This window comes from Myotis myotis, unplaced genomic scaffold, assembly GCF_014108235.1.
Source record: "Myotis myotis isolate mMyoMyo1 unplaced genomic scaffold, mMyoMyo1.p scaffold_m19_p_7, whole genome shotgun sequence".
Classification (NCBI taxonomy): Eukaryota; Metazoa; Chordata; class Mammalia; order Chiroptera; family Vespertilionidae; genus Myotis; species Myotis myotis.
This window is the reverse complement of record NW_023416379.1, coordinates 20,633,448-20,651,622: the sequence shown is the minus strand read 5'-3', so window position 1 is coordinate 20,651,622 and position 18,175 is coordinate 20,633,448. Positions and strand designations below refer to the sequence as shown.

The following is an 18,175-nucleotide window of genomic DNA, read 5'->3' as shown; positions in this document are numbered from 1 at the left end:
GCTGTGCAGAGATGTTTTGAGGCATAAATAAGGATGTTTGTAAAGCAGTCAACAGAGAGCTTGCTCACAAAATAGGCAGGCTTATTTCTGTTATTAAAATATTTTGTTTGCTTCAAAACAATAGCACCAACAAGAGATTTTGAAAGCATGTCTGAAATTTATGCAGAGAAATTTGCTTATCTTTTGGCTTTAAAATATTGAATTCCTTACTTTATATTTTGGCACAAAGTTTTCAATGTTCTTTTTCTCTAGAATTAGGTAATTTTTAAGTAAGTAATTTGTTAGTAATGACTTTCTTTCCCTCTTCTGTCTCTTTTCTTGTTCAAAATGAGTTTTAATCAAAGAGGTAATTGAATTATACCCTTTTTATTAACTTTCCTTCTGAAGAACTTGAGACTATCTGACAGTGTGGTTAACTGAAGCGGTTATTTAGTTAAGCCATAGGCTTTGCAGTTTCTGGAGTGAAGTTTAGGAAGGGTGAATTTTTGTTGGAAGCCATAATAGAGATGAACTAGAGAAGTAGTTACTGGTTTTCATCTTGGCTGCAGAAGTATTTGAATAAGAGTATTTGTTGGTGTTGCTATAGAAATATAGTCAAAACTACAGCAGGGAAAGCATTACAAATAAATTATTGATTAGGTTACCTGAATTGTTTTTCTTATGTTGGAGTTATACACAATTGCTTTTAAAATGTCTGACTTTTTTATTCTTAGCTATAATAAATATTCAGTTATCATAAGTTCAAAATACATCAGTATTGAGAATACTGATACTAATCATCTAAATTTCTTTGGTCCAAACCTCTAAGGAGGGAAACATTCTGCTAAAGCAAATCCAAATTTCCTGTTTGTGATGGTGATGGATTGTAATTTAAAAATTTTTTTATTTTATTTTATTTGAGGATAGTTTTGGTTCAGTTGGGAATTTTTCTTAATGAAAACCATATATAGGTACTTTTTTCAAGTTTTATTTAAATTTTCTTTTACAAATTTATTATGAAGTTATACTGGCCATACTGTCCATTTTAGCTTTTTAATACAATTTGGATCAGGAGAAAGTGGCTCCACTAAGCAGTTTGTAGGAGAAAATAGCTCTGCTTCTGGCTTTTATAGACTGTCTTGCTCAAAGGAAGAATAGCTATTGAGTCAGTTACAACTTCAGTGGAAGATGTCTTGCAGCTGTGCCTTTTTGGTTTTGTCCCAGAGATAGTATTTGTGTGTACTGTCAGAGTGTCTTAAAGACCCACCCTAGAAAGATTCAACTCTATAAAAGGAGTTTTGTTTTATAACCTTTCACATATTCTTACAGGGTTCTGGTGGTGACGGTGGTCTTCACTGTCTTGTCTTTTAAACTGGCATTTTATGGAGACACAGACTTCACAGTTGGAGAATAGGAATTGCAGTTATAGTTGCTGGATCTCATAAAATACATTTAGCCAGGTTCTTGGTACATACCGTGATGAAAACAAATTACCCGTCTCCAAACCTTGCTATTTCAGTGAGTTACTTTTTAACTTCTTTTCTGCCTCTATACTGATATGAAGATGGTATTCATTTGATTATGTTCTTCTGGGTAATTTAATAGGTATTGATTTATAAGTCATCTATCTATATATATATATATAAAAAGCCAGAAACTGGAACGCCGTAATGACTGGAATGACGCCCACTGCGGCCAGCCGGATGGGGGTGGCGTCAGCCGGTCAACCTCCCATGGCCCCTCCCCACAGCCACTCTGCCTGATGGGACTCTCCCACTCCGATTGAGGGCGGGTGGCCAGCCAACCCTCCTGCGGCCCCTCCCCCTGGCCAGCCCCACCCGCAGTGGGCCTCCACCACACTGATCAGCCCATGGCCCCTTCCCCCAGCCAGCTTGGCCCCCAGTTGGCCCCCCACCCCAATCAGGGCCGGGGTCCGCCCGGCAATCGCCCATGGCCCCTCCCACCAGCTGGCCTGGCCCTAATCGGGCCAATCTGGGCCGGGCCAGCTGGCCAACCTCCCACCGTCTCCTTCTCTTGACAGACCCAGCCTGATCTGCCCTGATTGGGGTTGGGCTGGCCAGACCCCACCCATGCAAGAATTCGTACACTGGGTCTCTAGTGTTGACATAATAGAAGACAGATGATGTAGGGAATCCTAAAGTTTGAAAAGTTTAAAACACTAATGACTTTTCATATTGAAAGTTATTGTGTTTAACCTGTTCTGAATAATGTTAACCCAAATGCTAAGGGAATTATCATTCAATGATAATATATTATCATTGAATATATCCTAGAAGATTGACAAATTTTCTCCAAAATTTGAACTTTTCTTCTTGTCTCTCCTTCCACCCCTCTCCTTTAAATACTCCAAAGTTATCAAAGCTGTTTGGAATGGAGAACAGGGCTTCGGATGCACTCCTATGTTTCTGTCTTCTGTAAACCCCTTCCTCTCCCCCTTTGTATTTTCAGTTACCTTCCCTTTGGTCTCGGAGGTAGAGGTGTTGCTCCTGCTGTCCAGGATTAAACCCATCTCCCATGGTTTTGATCCTTTCTCTTCTATCTCTTCTGAACTACCTTCCATCCATTTTTCTTTTTCTCCTTCGTGTCTTTAAATTCTCCTCTCATTGTCTCTCCCACCAAAAGTCTGCACCAAACAAAACATCTCCCATAGTTCAACATCTTCCCACGACCTTGTAGTTACTACCTCCCCTTTTCTAGCCTTTTACTTTATTGCTAAACTTAAGATTAATTTACACTTACCTTTTACCCTCCCCATTTCAATATTTTTTGTAGGCAGATGGCTTTTTCTGCCACCATCCACTGAAGTTGCTCTTTGAGGTTCCCAGCAATCTTTTCATGACACTTTTAAAACCTTATGGTGCCTGAAGCACTCTGCCCTTGGCTGCCATGCTGTCCATTCCTCCCAGCTTGACTGTTATCTTTTGGCAGTACTTTCTTGCTTTGCTGGTTTTTCTCTTAAGCTGAACCTTCCCAGCCTCCTTTATAGATTCTTTGCTCTCCATCTGGGCGTTTATTATGAGCATTTTTCTTTCTTTGTTCGCCTGGGGTGTCATCCACTTCCATAGCTTCAAATAACACTCATTGACGAAGTCACTGCAAATCTTAGCAAGGAAACCTAGACTCTGTTGTTCAAACACCTATCCCCAACCATCCTGGCTGTCATCACACAGTCAATTCAAAGGCATTAAAAGTAGAAGCTTTGCTTCTTTTATCCCCATTTCCTACTCTTGTTGGAAATCCTTGTCTAGGTGAATGGCACTGCTATCTAACCTTGGACTACCAGGAACCTAGGAATGTTGTTCTCCATTGCTTCAGCAATCCAACTCATTATCAAAGCCTGTCCCTGTCACCTACTAAATATTTATTGACTCCATCTCTTCCTTTGCATATTTGTTGCCTCTATCTTAGTTTAGATGCTGTTTCCTGGACCACTGGAACATCATCTTAACTAGTTTCCTTTCATTGTGTCACTAGTTCTCACATGACTGCCAAAGTAATCCTCCAGAAATACAAAATTAATGTTGTTTTCCATTGCCTACAGGATAGATCTGAGCTCAGCATACTGATCACTCATTATTTGGCTACCTCTCTGTCCCTCTCTGTCCACAGTTTGGCGGGGGGGGGAGGGGGGGGGCGGGGAGTGGTGCAGGCAGATGAGGTACTTACCATTCTCTACAATGCATTTATGTTTATGATTCTGTGTCTTTCACTTACTGTTCCCACGGTGAGGAGTTCACTTATACCCACTTAAAATTGGCCCAGTAAGCTCCTTCTTAACCTTCAAGGTCAGCTCACATGTCACATTGAGAAGCATTCTTCCCTCATCAAGTCAGTTTCTGTTGAGTTCTTCATGCCTATATTCCAACTCTTATTCTCTTTGTAATCTAGTTTTTTTAAGTGCCTTGCTTTTGTATTGCTGGAGCCAAGTTTTACACAGGTCTGTATCCTCAGCAGCTATCGGTAAGCAGAGAGCAATTCCTCACTCGATGAATGGAAACCCAAAAGTACAGAATTAAAATCAAGATTTTATAGGGAAAGGTATTCTGGCTTGATGTTGGATATTCTTTGTTAATTTGGGTGGATAGGGCCTGTTGATTGAGAACATATTAACATTGTTTAAGGTTTTCTTTCATAATTTAGGTTTGGAGAGTTAGGTTTGAAAGGTGAAGCTACAGAAAGAAATGAGTGAAGAAGTTACAGTTTCAAATTATGGAGCTAATAAAGTTGTGAAGGACTGAAAGTAGTCTGGGTTCTCAATCAAGTGCCCAAACCATGGAGAAGGCATATATTAGGCAGAGAAGGAAGACTGTGATGCAGGTGAAGTGAGGAGAGGGCCCCAGACGGGGTTGTACCTCCCCAGGGCCTGATGTGTAGCTGTGCTGTACTAACTCCATACACCTTACATTTCCTTGGCTTGCCCTGGTAGATAGAATCCATGTATACTAGTAGTTAAAAACTTTTTGTTTTTTTACAAGGACCTTGTGTTTATATGGTTCTAGTTGGGCCTCTTAGATAGGGGGGCTCTTTTAAAGGAAAGGAGAAAAAGGAAAGAAGGGAAATTATGGAGGGTGAATTAGGGTGAGGAAACACTTTTTTTTCCTTCTACAACTTGTGGGAAAAATAGATAAAGGGGATTGGTAGGAGATTACTGTATGTTAATTTTTTTTTTTTTTTTAAATATACACTCAGCCATTTCCAGGGGAAAACTTAGATTGTTAATTTTTGTGACCAATGAAATTTTATGTTTAATAGTAACTTCCATTCATTTAGCATTTTGCCTTGCTGTATAGGCAGATTATCTGCTGATACCTTCATTTTGCAGACTTAGCTAAGTGGCAATATGGGGATACAGCTAGACTGAATATGAATTTAATAGTCTTTCCGATTGGGAAGAGTAGTTAATTTCTTGGCAGTAGCCTCTTTATATTTGGAAACTTATAATTTTTTCAGGAGTGGGAAGGTATAGGGATTTTTTGGAGTCCAGAGGGTGGGAGCTTTTGAGGTCTGTTGGATGCCTTGTCTCAAGGCTCTTTGTTTCTTCTGGCCCTTGGAGAGCCAAAAGGGCCTCTCTATTCCCTGTTCTCTCCCCTTTTCTTCTCAATGGGCCAGGGCAGTCTGCATAGGGAAAGGCATTGGTACTGTTAGTCAGAATCTGACATCTAGCCTGGGTTCTACTGATTTACTATGTATGTGACCTTGAATAAGTAACCTATCTTCTGGCCTGAGGTCTTCCATTTGTGAAAGGCAAGGGCTAGAGGTACATATGTACTGAGATCCCATTTGGCTATAAATTTATTTAGTCTAGAAAACCCCACTTTGCTCAGTCATATGTAGGGTGTTGCACAATGCTAGCAAGATATTTGTTTCTGCTTTATGGCTAATGGGCTTTGTGGTAGGTGCTTTTATTTTATTTCTTTAATCCCTATGGCAAGGGGGTGTCATTACCACATTAGCAGTAACATTTGTACTTTTAAAGAAAGATGAATGAGCCTAAACATTGTGAGCCTATAATGCCATCCTTAACCTCTGGAAGGGAGTTGTCCACTTTGCTGTGCCCTTCCTGTATCTCTGTATATCCATTATCTCATGTGGTATAATTATTTATGTATCTCTTCCCTGCTAGACAGTGAATTCCCTGAGGGCTGGTATGAGGAAGAGCTATCTAGTGGTAAAAGCTTAGACCAGTGTCTGGTGCAAAAGAGGAACTCAGCAACTGCTTCTTAGACATATGTGGAACGAAAATAATACATTTTAAAGTAAATGCTGGGTTACTGTATTGGTCCAAATGTGTAATTCTAATAGTGATGCTTTTGACTTTTTTAGTTAAAAAAAAAAGGCTATCTTTGTCCTAACACTTTTTAGTTTCAAAACATTAACTTTTTGAGTATAGATTCCTAACCACCACTCCCCCCACCCAACCTACTCTCTTTCCCAACCCTCTTAAAAATATGGGTTCATACAGCATGTTTCCCAGTTTCACAAATATATAATTCTTTCTGATGTCACATTTTTAAAGACATGGTGGGGAAGACATTTTGCTAATGACTCATGAGTAGTTGTGCAAATTATTCTGAATTTAGAGCCTGAGAGAAATTAAACTGTGGAGTGTTGTGGTCAAAATAGAGCTTACACATAGGGTTTATGGAATAGAGCAGTTTATTTCTTCTTTTTGCTGACATCAGATAGCAGTGATTCTGTCTGAAATGTAGGCTGCTAGAAAATTTTATAGACCAGTTGAAGTTCATCCAGATTGAAAGAGTCCTGAAACTTTCCTCCATGTTCGTTCAGGAAGTATAGTGTTTATAGTGTTGCCTGGTGATTGGTAGATGGGGAGATTGGGTTCCTTGTAAAATTTCAAAAAACAGGTTTGTTTTGAGTACTTCTTAGGTTATTTTTAGGGCTATAACAGAAAATTATGTGTGCTTCTTTTCCTTGTGTGACAAGTGATGATTGCTTCTCAAATGGAGGCTAGATGAGTAAAGGTGGAAAGACTGAAAGGAACTGTCTCCCTCATTATCTTTTTGCAACACTAATCTCTATTTTCTGCACAGAATTTGGTTTTGGACTGTGGGTCCTTTACATGTTATTCAATTCCATTCTTTGTCCCCATAAAGTAAGGAGGTAGGATAATTTTAGAAATTGAAAAAATTATGATATTGGGTTTAAGATAAAATTCTGTTAATACACAAACTGACATATACATATATAGGAAAAATATTTCCACCTTAATCCAAACTCCCTTAATTACTTAAAAAATATTATTCTGAGATAAACCTCAAATTTCCATTTTTAGTGGAATAATGAGACAGTGTCAAAACATGGTTGTTTAGGATCTTCCCAAGACAGATGTAACAGATATAAATTCATATGAACAATTTTTTTATATTAAGACATGTAGATGTTTCAGCCAGGGTAATTTGTGTACTTTAATGAGTTTAAAATCTTACTGGAAATGAATAATTTAAATGATACTAAACCTGGTTTGTGTACTTCTTTGCTAATAACCCATTGACTAATCTTCTATATATATATAAAACCCTAATATGCAAATAGACCGAAAGGCGGAACAACCGAACAATCGGTTGCTATGATGTGCGCTGACCACTAGAGGGCACGTGTGTGCAACATGGCAGGTGTTGGCAGCAGGTGGCAGAGTGCGGAACATGGCGGGCATCGGCAGCGGCGGGATGGTGGAACAGGTGAGCAGGGGCGCCAGACCAAGGCAGGGCGCTGGCTGCTGTCATCGAGGCAAGCCTCTGGTGGTTACAGAAAGTTCTTTGCTCCCGTGTGCCGTGGTCTTTCCCGGCTCTCGTACCTGCTGCTGGTGCTGGCCCCGTTCACACCCGCTGCCAGTGCCCGGTACTGGTCTCAATCGCTCGGCACTGTCAGCGGGTGCAAGCGGCCGCTGCCGGCCCCAGTCGCTCCTCTGGGCTTCTCCACCTCCCTCTGATCCTAAGGGGCGACTGGGGCCAGCAGCCGCCTCTCGCATTCAATGCCAGTGCCAGAGCCGCTGCTCGCACCCACTGACTGTGCCGGCCCCACTCCCACGCACTGCTGGTGTCGGCCCCGCTTGCACCCGTTGCTGGCGCCAGCCCCAATGCCGCCAACAGGTGCAAGCGAAGGCTGGAGCTGGGCTGCAGGCAGACAGGGGACTGGGGGATGTGGTGGAAGGAGCCGGGTGGAGGTGCGAAGGATGGGCCGAGACCCGCCCCTGTGCCCATTGCAGCCTCGCACTCCACAGTTCCTTTCAAGGTGCACAAATTTGTGCACTGGGCCCCTAGTCTTATTTAAGTTACTTCACTTCTTTGGGTTTAGTTTACTCATCTGGAAGACCAGGGTGTTAAAACAACGATAATGCAGCATTGGTGGAAAAGTGCCATTGATTTTTGGAAGGCAGCTGTGCTCACCACTATAATACCAGTGCCACTAGCATTGGTTTTGAATTCAGACCAATTTGGTGGAAATTCTGGCTCTATCACTTATTGGGAATATGATTTTGGAAACTCATTTAAGTTCTCTGGGTTCTCTTTATCTACTGTATTAATATGTTTTTTAAAAAAATTTGTTTGTTTTCAAATCATAGTATTGCAAAACTTTCTATCTTACTTCCCTTAACCATTGTTTGAATAATGAGAGTCAGTTGTCTTAATAAGCAGGATCTTTTATATTGAAATCAGCAGTGGAGTTTGAGCAGTACCATTCAGTTTCAGCTGCTATAACAAGATACCATATACTGGGGGGCTCAGACAACAAATTTATTTTCTCACAGTTATGAAGGCTGTAAGTCCAAGATCGAGGTTGCCAGCATGGTCAGTTTTTTTGAGGGCTTCTTTCCTGGCTTATACGTGGCCACCTTCTCTTTTTGTCTTCACAGGGTGAGGTGAAACAGAGCAGGAGAAGGGGAAAGAATGAGCAAGCGCTCCGATGTCTTTTCTTATAAGGACAATAATTCTATCATGATGGCCTCCACCCTTAAGTTTTCATCTAAATCTAATTATTCCCCAAAAGGACCCATCTCCAAATACCATCACATTGGCAGAGCGTAGTGCTTCAACGTATGAACTCTGGGGACACACACCATTCAGTACTAGCAGAAGGTGGGGAGTAAGAGGGCAGGACACACAGGGGTTATGAGAGAGATCTAAGCTGGAGTGTTAACTTCACTGGATCTTGCCGGGGTCCAACCCCAGCGGGTCCAGGGGTCCCCAAAGGTGTAGACGGAGTTGGCGAAGAAGGAAGGACACAGAGACAGCGTTCACATCTTCTCAATCTAAGTTCTGTACTATCCACCTTCTTACCCTACTTATCCTCTATAGGGGGGTCTGCAGTACCCTGGTGGAGTCCTATCCGTCCCGAGTGTGGGGTTCTCAATGGGGGGGGGGGCTTACCTAGGGGAATCCTGTTTCAGGGGTCCCAAAGGTGTGGACGGAGTCGGCGAAGACTTTCCACCCTCTTCCTACGGTGGAGTCCTATCCATCCCGAGAGTGGGGCTTACCTAGGGGAATGGGGGGCTTACCTAAGGGTCCCTGTTCGGGCGCCAGATGCTGGGGTCCAACCCCAGCAGGTCCAGGGGTCCCCAAAGGTGTGGACGGAGTCGGTGAAGAAGGAATGACACGGAGACAGCGTTCAGTTGATCAGCAGCCTAGCCAGGATCTCTAGCCAAGTTCTGGTCAGGATCTCCAGCGAAGTTCTGGTTAGGATCTCCAGCCAGGTTCTGTGTCCATGTTCTCTTGCTAGGTTCTCCAGGTTCTCCAGCCAGATTCTGTCCGGGTTCTCCAGCCAGTTTCCCCAGGTTCCCCAGCCAGGTTCGGTCACCAGATTCTGTAGCCAGGTTCTTCAGCCAGGTTCTGGCTAGGTTCTCCAACCAAGTTCTGTAGCCAGGTCCTGTCTCTAGGTTCTTCAGCCAGGTTCTCTCGCTAGGTTCTGTCTCTAGGTTCTGTTGCCAGTTTCTGTCCAGGATCTTTTGCCATGTTCTCTCCAGCGAAGTTCTTCTGTCTCTAGGTTTTGTGTAGGTTCTGTCTTCTTAGTTCTGTCTTCTAAGTTCTGTCTTCTAAGTTCTGTGTTCTAAGTTCTGTGTTCTAAGTTCTGTGTCTTGCTGTCTTGTTACATCTGTATTTATACCAGTTGATTCAATCCTATCAATCTCTATTACAAAGGTTAGGGCGTTTCTTATCTCCATTCCAGGGAGTAAAGATTATGTAGCTTAAGCATCATTGTTTGTAGTTAAAGTGATTAATTACCCGCCTGGCACTTAGTTAAGGGGTTTTATTCCCTCCCTAACTTCAGGGGAAAATCCCTACCTGGGGAAACAACCTTTCTCAGAGAGGTGACCTTGATTAAAACACATAGTGCCAAGAAGGTGAGCAAACATATTAAGAACAGTATGCCAGCCGAAACCGGTTTGGCTCGGTGGATAGAGTGTTGGCCTGCGGACTGAAAGGTCCCAGGTTCGATTCCGGTTAAGGGCATGTACCTGGGTTGCGGGCACATCCCCAGTGGGAGATGTGCAGGAGGCAGCTGATCGATGTTTCTCTCTCATCGATGTTTCTAACTCTCTATCTCTCTCCCTTCCTCTCTGTAAAAAATCAATAAAATATATTAAAAAAAAAAAAAAAAAAAAAAAAAAGAACAGTATGCCATATATGCCAGGTCCCTTGAAACAGCAAGGATGGACCCGCTCCCGGCAGGATCTAGTGCAGTGTCAGTAGTTATGAGACTTCCGGATTCCATGAATCAACACATGTCAGAAAAAGGCTTGGAGCCAATATTTTTCCAAGTAAGGCTATTGAAATAAATATATCATATACTGCATTTATTAAAAATACATTTAACATTAAAAAAGTAGGAAGAAAATAAAAAGATTATTGCTACTTTGAATTGAATAAAATTGGCTCTACTAAAAACTCACCAAATTGCCCTATTGTGAATCAGTGAAAACTCTGTGGTGGATAGTGAAGTTTATTTACTTTTGTTATATAGAATGACTGTTATTTTAAAGTTTTATATTTGTTCATTTTAACAGAGATTAATATCTCCAGAGCTAGCTGCTACTGAAACATATTTTCAGTAAGTTCCCATAAAGCAAACCTTACCCTTTCTCTGCTAGTTGGTACAGGTGACATCTTACTTATTTAAGTATCTAAATTATTTTTTTGGAATTAAAAAAACTTACTTTTTTTAAAAGGCTGCTGTAAATGAATGTGAACCTATAATACTCACTAATGGACATCGGAACTGCTTGATAGGAGAGCAATATGGCCGCATCTTGAAGTTGTGAAAATGCATGCCTGGATACAAAGTCCGATTGTTTTGGTCATGATTGTTTAATATAAATATATTCATTGGGGGAAAAAACATCAACAACTAGTACTTAAACTGTGGAAATGTAAAGTGAGTGGGGGTGATTATTGTATAATCAGGGAAGATTAGTTGTTTCTCAAATTTCTCCGACCTGAATTTTAAAATTAATGTCTTTTCCTTTGGTTACTTTACATTTACTTTGTTGCCATATGTATTTATATTCATGTGATAGACGGATGTATGGTTACCTTTTGTGTCAGTCATTTCTTAATGTAGGGTTGACAATAAAGCAGATATATCAGCTTTGTAACTATGTGATAGAACCTATAAGTCTTATTAAAACAAGCCTTCATTTTAAAATACAATATGAAATGAATGAATAAGCAAATTCTTTTACAACTGAATCAAAATCAATATTTCATTTTTATGTATTGAAAACTGGACTATGTATTTCCAGAGTTTTTCTATGTCTGGAAATGTATACATTGGCTTATAGTAGTTTATAAATAAAGATGATTAGGTCAGATATTGTGTACATACATTTTTGGTGTCTATTTGTAGGGTAGCATAAAATGACAAAAATAAGAACACAGTTGAAGGAGGAGACCGAAAGCAAAGTAAAAATTATGACCACAAAAACAGAAAAAATTCCCAGCAATAATAGAAAAATTATCATACAATTACAGTTGTGTCATAGAAACTATCCTTTATGTGAGCTTTCTTCTTTTAGTGGGTAAAGCAGGCAGCAGGAAAATGACTTTTTCTTTGACCCATGTGAATTTTCTAGCAGAGGAATGAAGTAACTTGGAACCAAGCTGAGCTTTTTCACGGAGCATGCCCTTCTCCAGCAGGGTCTGGCCTGGGTGGGGCAGGTCTTGCTCATTAAGCTTTTGCAGACTGGATTTCCATCAGCTTTCCACAGTCCTCTAATGACAGGGAACAGCAAACAACGGGCTCAATGTGCTTAAAAGCTGCGTATGTATTTCAAGGGGGAGATTTTTAAGAAATTTCTGTTGTAGCAGTTAGGTTTTATTATGTATGCTTGATTGTTTTGCTTTTGGAGGAAGCTTGCTTTTGAGAGTGTCAGTATTCAGGGCACTGAATATTTGGAAATGCTAACATATAGAGTAGATGGAATCTGGGTAAGTACACTGTGTAGAAAAGGGAATATGTTCAGTTATATTTGAACTAAGCCCTATGAAAAAATATTTGTGTGTGTGTGGTTAGAGTTTAGTTTTAGACCACTTGTTTGCATTTTTCTAGGAAAATATTGAAAGTTTTTTCAAGTTATCTTTAACATAATTATCTTTTTAGGTTTGCCCTATGAGAATAATGAAAGTAGTTCATTGCATTATTTTATATACTTGTCCTGCTATTTTACGGATTAATTTATTCAGTAGTGCAATATGAAAGTTAATTATTTCTAAATTACATTGAGGGCCATGTAAGGTTAATAGTGTTCAGTTATTTTTAACATGTTAAAGGAGGACAGATTTGAATTTAATTTTAAGATGCTTCATTTTCAGGATAAGTTGATGGGTTGAAAGAAGTACTGTGGCTAGCAGAGATTTGAATTCACATTTTTTAGCATGTGCAAATTAGTGGCCATTAACAGTTATCAAAAATTATATATCATTTTACTGTTGTTACTATCTAAGTGTGATATTGGTTGAACAAGTTCTTTTACTGAATATTTAATCATTTGTCACATTGAGCAAATTTGAAAACTCAACATGTTGCCCAGATGCTGACATCCAGACTCAGAAAAAATTGTTTTCATGATTTTTCTTGTTATAATCTACCAATCTTTTTTCAAAAAGAACCTTGTTTCAATGCTACTTTCTAACAAAATGAAAAGTAGTACTACTAGGATGGGTGGAGGGTGATCTTGGCAAATTCCATCTTTATTGTTGCCACTGCAGGGAATGCTCTCCTACTACTGAAGTAATAGGGGGTGGGGGTGGGGGGGTGCATATGTGTACTTAGGATGTTTTAAGTTTTCTATTTTGAGGCCCAAGAAAGAATTATCTCTTTAAATTATTGGCACCGGATGTGGGAATAAATAACTGTAAAGGTGATGCTGATGATTTGGACAGCCAGTCATGAGCCCCTTCCTCCCCCCCCCCCCCGCCCCTTTCTCCTTGGTAATATTCCTGTACACATTATGTAATGTATTGATGACGTGTAGTTTAACATCATAGCTGGATCATGTAGCAAGCTGGAAAGGGAAATGTTAAACATTGACATTGAGTTTGCATGAATGTTTTGGTGGACTTTAAGGTTGAATGCCTGGCATATTCTCTAGCAGGATCCTCTACCAAATCATGTTTACAAGTATTTGAATTTTGAGGCTCTTACCTCCAAAGAAAGAAATATATTTACTAGTTGAAATAAAAACTTTTGAGCTAAACTAATGCTCAGAGTAGAAATTGAAAAAAAAAAGGTTTTAAGCATTCCAAATGGCATGTCTGTAATTCCATTGTAGTTACAGCTTTTCCCACCTGGGGAAAGTTGCTTTTATCACGCCAGGCGTGGAGGTCCATATGCTAACAGTCTACAAGGCACCTTCTGCTGACCTACCAGAGGACTAGCGTCAACATTTGGATCTGCTTACCTAAGCCAGAAAAATCATTCAGTTTATAGTCTCATTTTACTCTTTGGTAGTGCTGTAAATATTTAGAATGGCAGAAGATCTGATGGCCAAAATTTACCAAGTGAATTATATTTTTTGACAAGGTTTAGCTATTTATGCCTGACAACTGCACAGTTCCAAAGCTTACGGAGAAGAGGATTTCAAAGTGTGAGATCAGTGTAGGCTCCAGCTTGGTTGGCCTTGTCATACTGTGGGGAGCTGATTGACTTTGACAAGCTTTTGTCTTATGACCTATTAAAATGCAGCGTCTGCAGCTTGTGCATTTAACCTTGGTGGATTTGTCGTTGGCTTTTTTGGGAAAGGCCTCCTGAACTGCTGTTATTTTTTAGCTAACGAATTTAGAGTTTGATTCACACATGAATTTTAGACTGGTTGTAGATTATCACTTGATACCAAATGGGTTTTACAATGGGCTGGGTGAGGATCCTATGCAGAAGGTAGCTGTGGGATAAGCTCAGAGAAAGTATGCTCCCTAGTATCTGTTATGACTGTGAGAGATTGTTGGTGTTGGCTTTACTTTGTTTTGAGCCTGGTTATGATGTCACTGGAAGAAATTGCACAGTGTATTTTTCTTTTGTATAGAACATTATATGGTGGTGGTCCAAATAAATGTTCCCAGAACTAGGAACATCACAAGTTTATCGAGAAGCCACCGGATGCACAATACTGCACTGGGAACATGTAGTTACTCATCTGCACAAAATTTCACTCTCTTCATGGGAGCATAGGAACTGATGTGACCAGGGAGAAGGTGTGAACAGGAAACATGACATCCTTGTGTTTGTCAGGCCAATTTCATTCCTGCCTTTGGCTATAAGTGAGGATGAAGCTGCCGACAGATTTAGAATGTTTATTTGTGACCAGCTTAGAAATTTAATGTGTCTTCTCATTGTGTTTTACTCCCAAAGTCAAAATTTTCCTCAACTTTCAGAGAAATCTAGTTCTAAGTGCCCTGTTCTCACTTCTCCAGCAGAAAATAGTAATAATCTTTTTGGCCTAGCTGCATAATGTACTAGTATTATTGTTAGTAAAAGACACCTTTTTTTTTTCTTTTTTTCTTTTTTATCTCCACACCTAGGTCAAATGTTTAAAAAACTAGCAAGGCTTTCTTAGAAACTCTGTGTTGTTTTTTAAAAAAATGAAGAATTTATATACTTTAAAGAAGATTTTTGGCTGCTCTAAAAGTGTAAATTTTGAACTTTAGGAGAGCAGCGTGCATAGGATAAGGGGTGGGTTTGTGAAGTATGTGTGATGGAATTTATGGCAGTTGTGGCATTTGGGTTGTCTCCAAGAAAGCAGACCTAACCAAGCTGGGTTCACTTAATGCATTAGATATCTTAATGAATAAATATTGTTTTCCTAATAAAGTATTTAAGTGCTTCAGTTTGTACAAACTTATGAGTGAAAACTTTTTCTCCCCTATCTGCACCTCTAGACCTCATCTACCCAGTGCCACCCACCATTTCCCATAATCACTGTTGTTGGTCATCTGTGTCCTTTTCTAATTTCTTATGCGTTTGCAGGCAGATATGTGCATTCACATACTTCTCAGACACATTGCTTTCAACCCATAAGATAGCTATATGCTATCTGAATCTTGTTTTTTGTACTTAATAGTGTAACGTGGAGATAATTCTGTAACTGGGATGGAAACCTTCCTCACTTTTTTCTTTATAGCTACGGAATATTATATTTTCCTTTACAAAGTTACAGTGAATCATCTGTACATAATTACTTTACATATGTGCAAATGTATCTGTAGGATACATTCCCATAAGCAGGATTACTGGTTTAGTGTGTACACATTTGGAATTTTGGCTGTTGGCAAATTGATTTCCATTGGTACCAATTTACTCTTCTACCCACAATTATATGAGAATGCCTTGTTCCTTCCCATAGCCATGCTCAATACTGACGTGATTAAGCTTTTGGACTTTTCCACTCTTTACTTTTAGCTTGTATTTCTTTTACTATGAGTGTGGTGAGCATCTTTTTATATGTTTATGTATCCCTTGTATTTGTTTTTCTGTTAACTCTTTAACAGAACTCTTTCTGTTGTCCTTTAACCACTTTCCCCCCCTATTGAGGGAATAGTCATCCTAGCCAATTTAAAAATGAAATTTATTTTGAATGTTTAATGTTAAGGAAATGCATAACCAGCACTATTTTATTTGGCTTTTTACTTGATATCAGCTGAGAAGTAAATACAATTGAGAATGAGAATTAAGTGCTCTTTAAAAAGCTTGATGCCTGTTTGTGTTACATGAGTGTTTAACCAACGTTTCCCATGAAGGACCATTATGTGCCTTCCTGAAGAGATGACAATGGTAGTTTTTAAGAAAACTGTCAGCTTTTCAAACTAGTAGTAATTTCTGAATATAAGTTACCAAAATTTGTGTATTAGTGATAAGTTGTTTGAATTTATATTAATGCTAATCTTGCTACATCTGTCGCCTATTATACTGAGAGCCAGATTCTTTCCTCTATATCACTGATGTCAGGTACATATGCAATGAAACTACTCAGGAAATATTTCTTTTGAAAGAAGGGGCTAAGATACTGTTACTATCCTCATCCTGAAGGTCAGTGGAATTTATTGGGGGCTCAGAACAGGTTATTAATGATTCTGAAGCCACAAATGCTAGTAATAGTTTTTTTTTGTTTGTTTGTTTTTTTAACAAATGATGAACTGTCAGGAATTATGCTAGGTGCTGATTATAAAATACTGAAGTTTTTTGGGAATGGTGGTAGTACTATATAAGCTCTCTGGAGCTGGACAGCCTGCGTTTAAATCCTGGCTCTTCCATTTCCTGGTTGTGTGGCTTTGTGCAAGTTTTAATTCTTTTTTAACCTTCTTTACCTATAATATGGGAATAATTTTAGTTCTAACCCCAAAGGGTCATGAAGATGCAAGGAATGCAGAGAGTCTCTAGAACAGTGCTGATGTTATCATTATTTACTGTTGTTATTTATTTACTAAGTGGGTTGTGCATAATATTACTGTTAAATTTTTTAGTGAAAAACAGACATAGTTCATTTCCCCCCAGAATCCCTACTTGATGACGGGGTGGCCCACCATTTATTATGAATTTATTATGTGCCAGGCACTTTATGTATAACATCTGATTTCATTCTTAGAGCCACCAGTGAATATGTATTATATCCTTGTTTTGCTTACGAGGAAACTGAAACTCAACGAGACTGAATAACTTGTTTTTAGTTACATGGCTAGTGAGAGACAGACCTGGAATTCTAGTCCTGGTGTTTGGTTCCTAGACTTGATCTACAAGCCTTCATGTTATTTAATCCAAAGGTTAGTTAGCTTCACACAAAGAGCTCTGGCCATTACAAAATGTGGGTCCTCATCTGAGAGAAGGAATTGGAGCAAAAGCACTTTGTCAGTATTCCTTACCACACAATTCAGTGTATGTGATTGATGAAGAGCTGCAGGGTTCGGGATATCTCTGTCACCTTGGTTAGTGTGTGCTCTTGGAGTGCCCAGTATGAGAAGGTTTATGTGCATTTTGATTGAAAATAATGATGTCCAATATTGGGATCCCTAATGATTTGTGGATAGCCTCTGGTGATTGAGCTCTCACTTCAGGAAAGAGTGTTTTTGGGATGACCTCATTACTTGTGGATACTTTGCCTGGCACAGATCTCTTTCTTGACCTAATTCTGAAAGGGAGCAGCAGGGGCTTGCTTTAGCACATAAGATTGTTAGCACTACTGGAATTGGACATTTTTGAAAATTATGCTGTGATTTTCAGACATGCCCCCTTCTCTTACACCAGGGAATCTTACACTTTGATGAACTCTTAAGATTTTTTTGTTTCATTCTTATATATTGTTAGAATAAAGAATTAATGGTTTATCTCACTAGTATTAACTCAGATAATAGGTTTTTAAAAAATGAGCATCTGGAAAAAATTAGACATTTTGACAACCACGGCTCTTAGGTATGAGGGCCATAAAATACAGTGAGGAGTAATAATTACCTGAGCTGGTTCTAAGTGTACTACCAGTTTCTTAGGGCTTATTTTCTACTGCTTGCCTCCTAATATAATATGCAGAGGCCAATAGTAACTACAAGTAACTGAAACCCCTGACTCAGTTGTTTGAGCCATAGGGGAGTATATTGTCTCACATAACAGGAAGTTCAAACATCCTGGCCATGTGCATGCAGCATACTGAGGGCTCAAGTCCTCTCCTCTGATTCTCTTGCCAGTGCCCTCTTCTCTGTGTCTTTTTCCTCAGGCTTTCTCCTCCCGGGATTATCAAGGTGGCAGCAGCATTTCCTGCAGTCATATAAATAATGCTTCGAGGTGGAAGAAGGGCCTTCTCTTCCCTGTGTCCCCTTTAAGAGGGAGGAATCTTTTCCCAGAAGCTTACAACAGACTTTTTGCATGTCTTCTTAGCATGGGGAGAGGGACTACCATGATTCCCTAGACCAGCTTCCATCGACACACATGTGGAAGAGAGGAAAGCTGAACAAAATTTGGGTTCTGTTAAAAAGGAGAAAGGATGGAGGATATACATGCTCTGAATGTAACCTGATCCTGCCTAGACTTGAACTAGCAAAGGCCTACCCTTCATATCTTTTGTATGTGCGGTTTTAATTTAAAGCAGATGCTAGCTTGGATCTTTTTTTTTTTTAGCTTGTATCTTTATAGAAATATTTCTTCTCTCATAGATGTCCTTTATCTCTTTTAAGAAAACAAA

The 18,175-nt window shown here is 39.6% G+C and overlaps 1 protein-coding gene across 29 annotated transcripts in view; it reads left to right on the top strand.

The window, feature by feature from the left end:
• EPB41L2 (erythrocyte membrane protein band 4.1 like 2) overlaps positions 1-18,175 on the top strand; it is a 190,593-nt gene that overhangs the window by 67,065 nt on the left and 105,353 nt on the right. The window contains exon 1 of one of the 29 annotated variants that reach the window (XM_036316219.1): positions 11,653-11,775. The exons of the other annotated variants lie outside the window; for them this stretch is intronic. The gene's annotated coding sequence lies outside the window, so the exon portion shown is untranslated. Of the gene's footprint in view, positions 1-11,652; positions 11,776-18,175 lie in introns of those variants that run through there. 29 annotated transcript variants of the gene reach the window in all.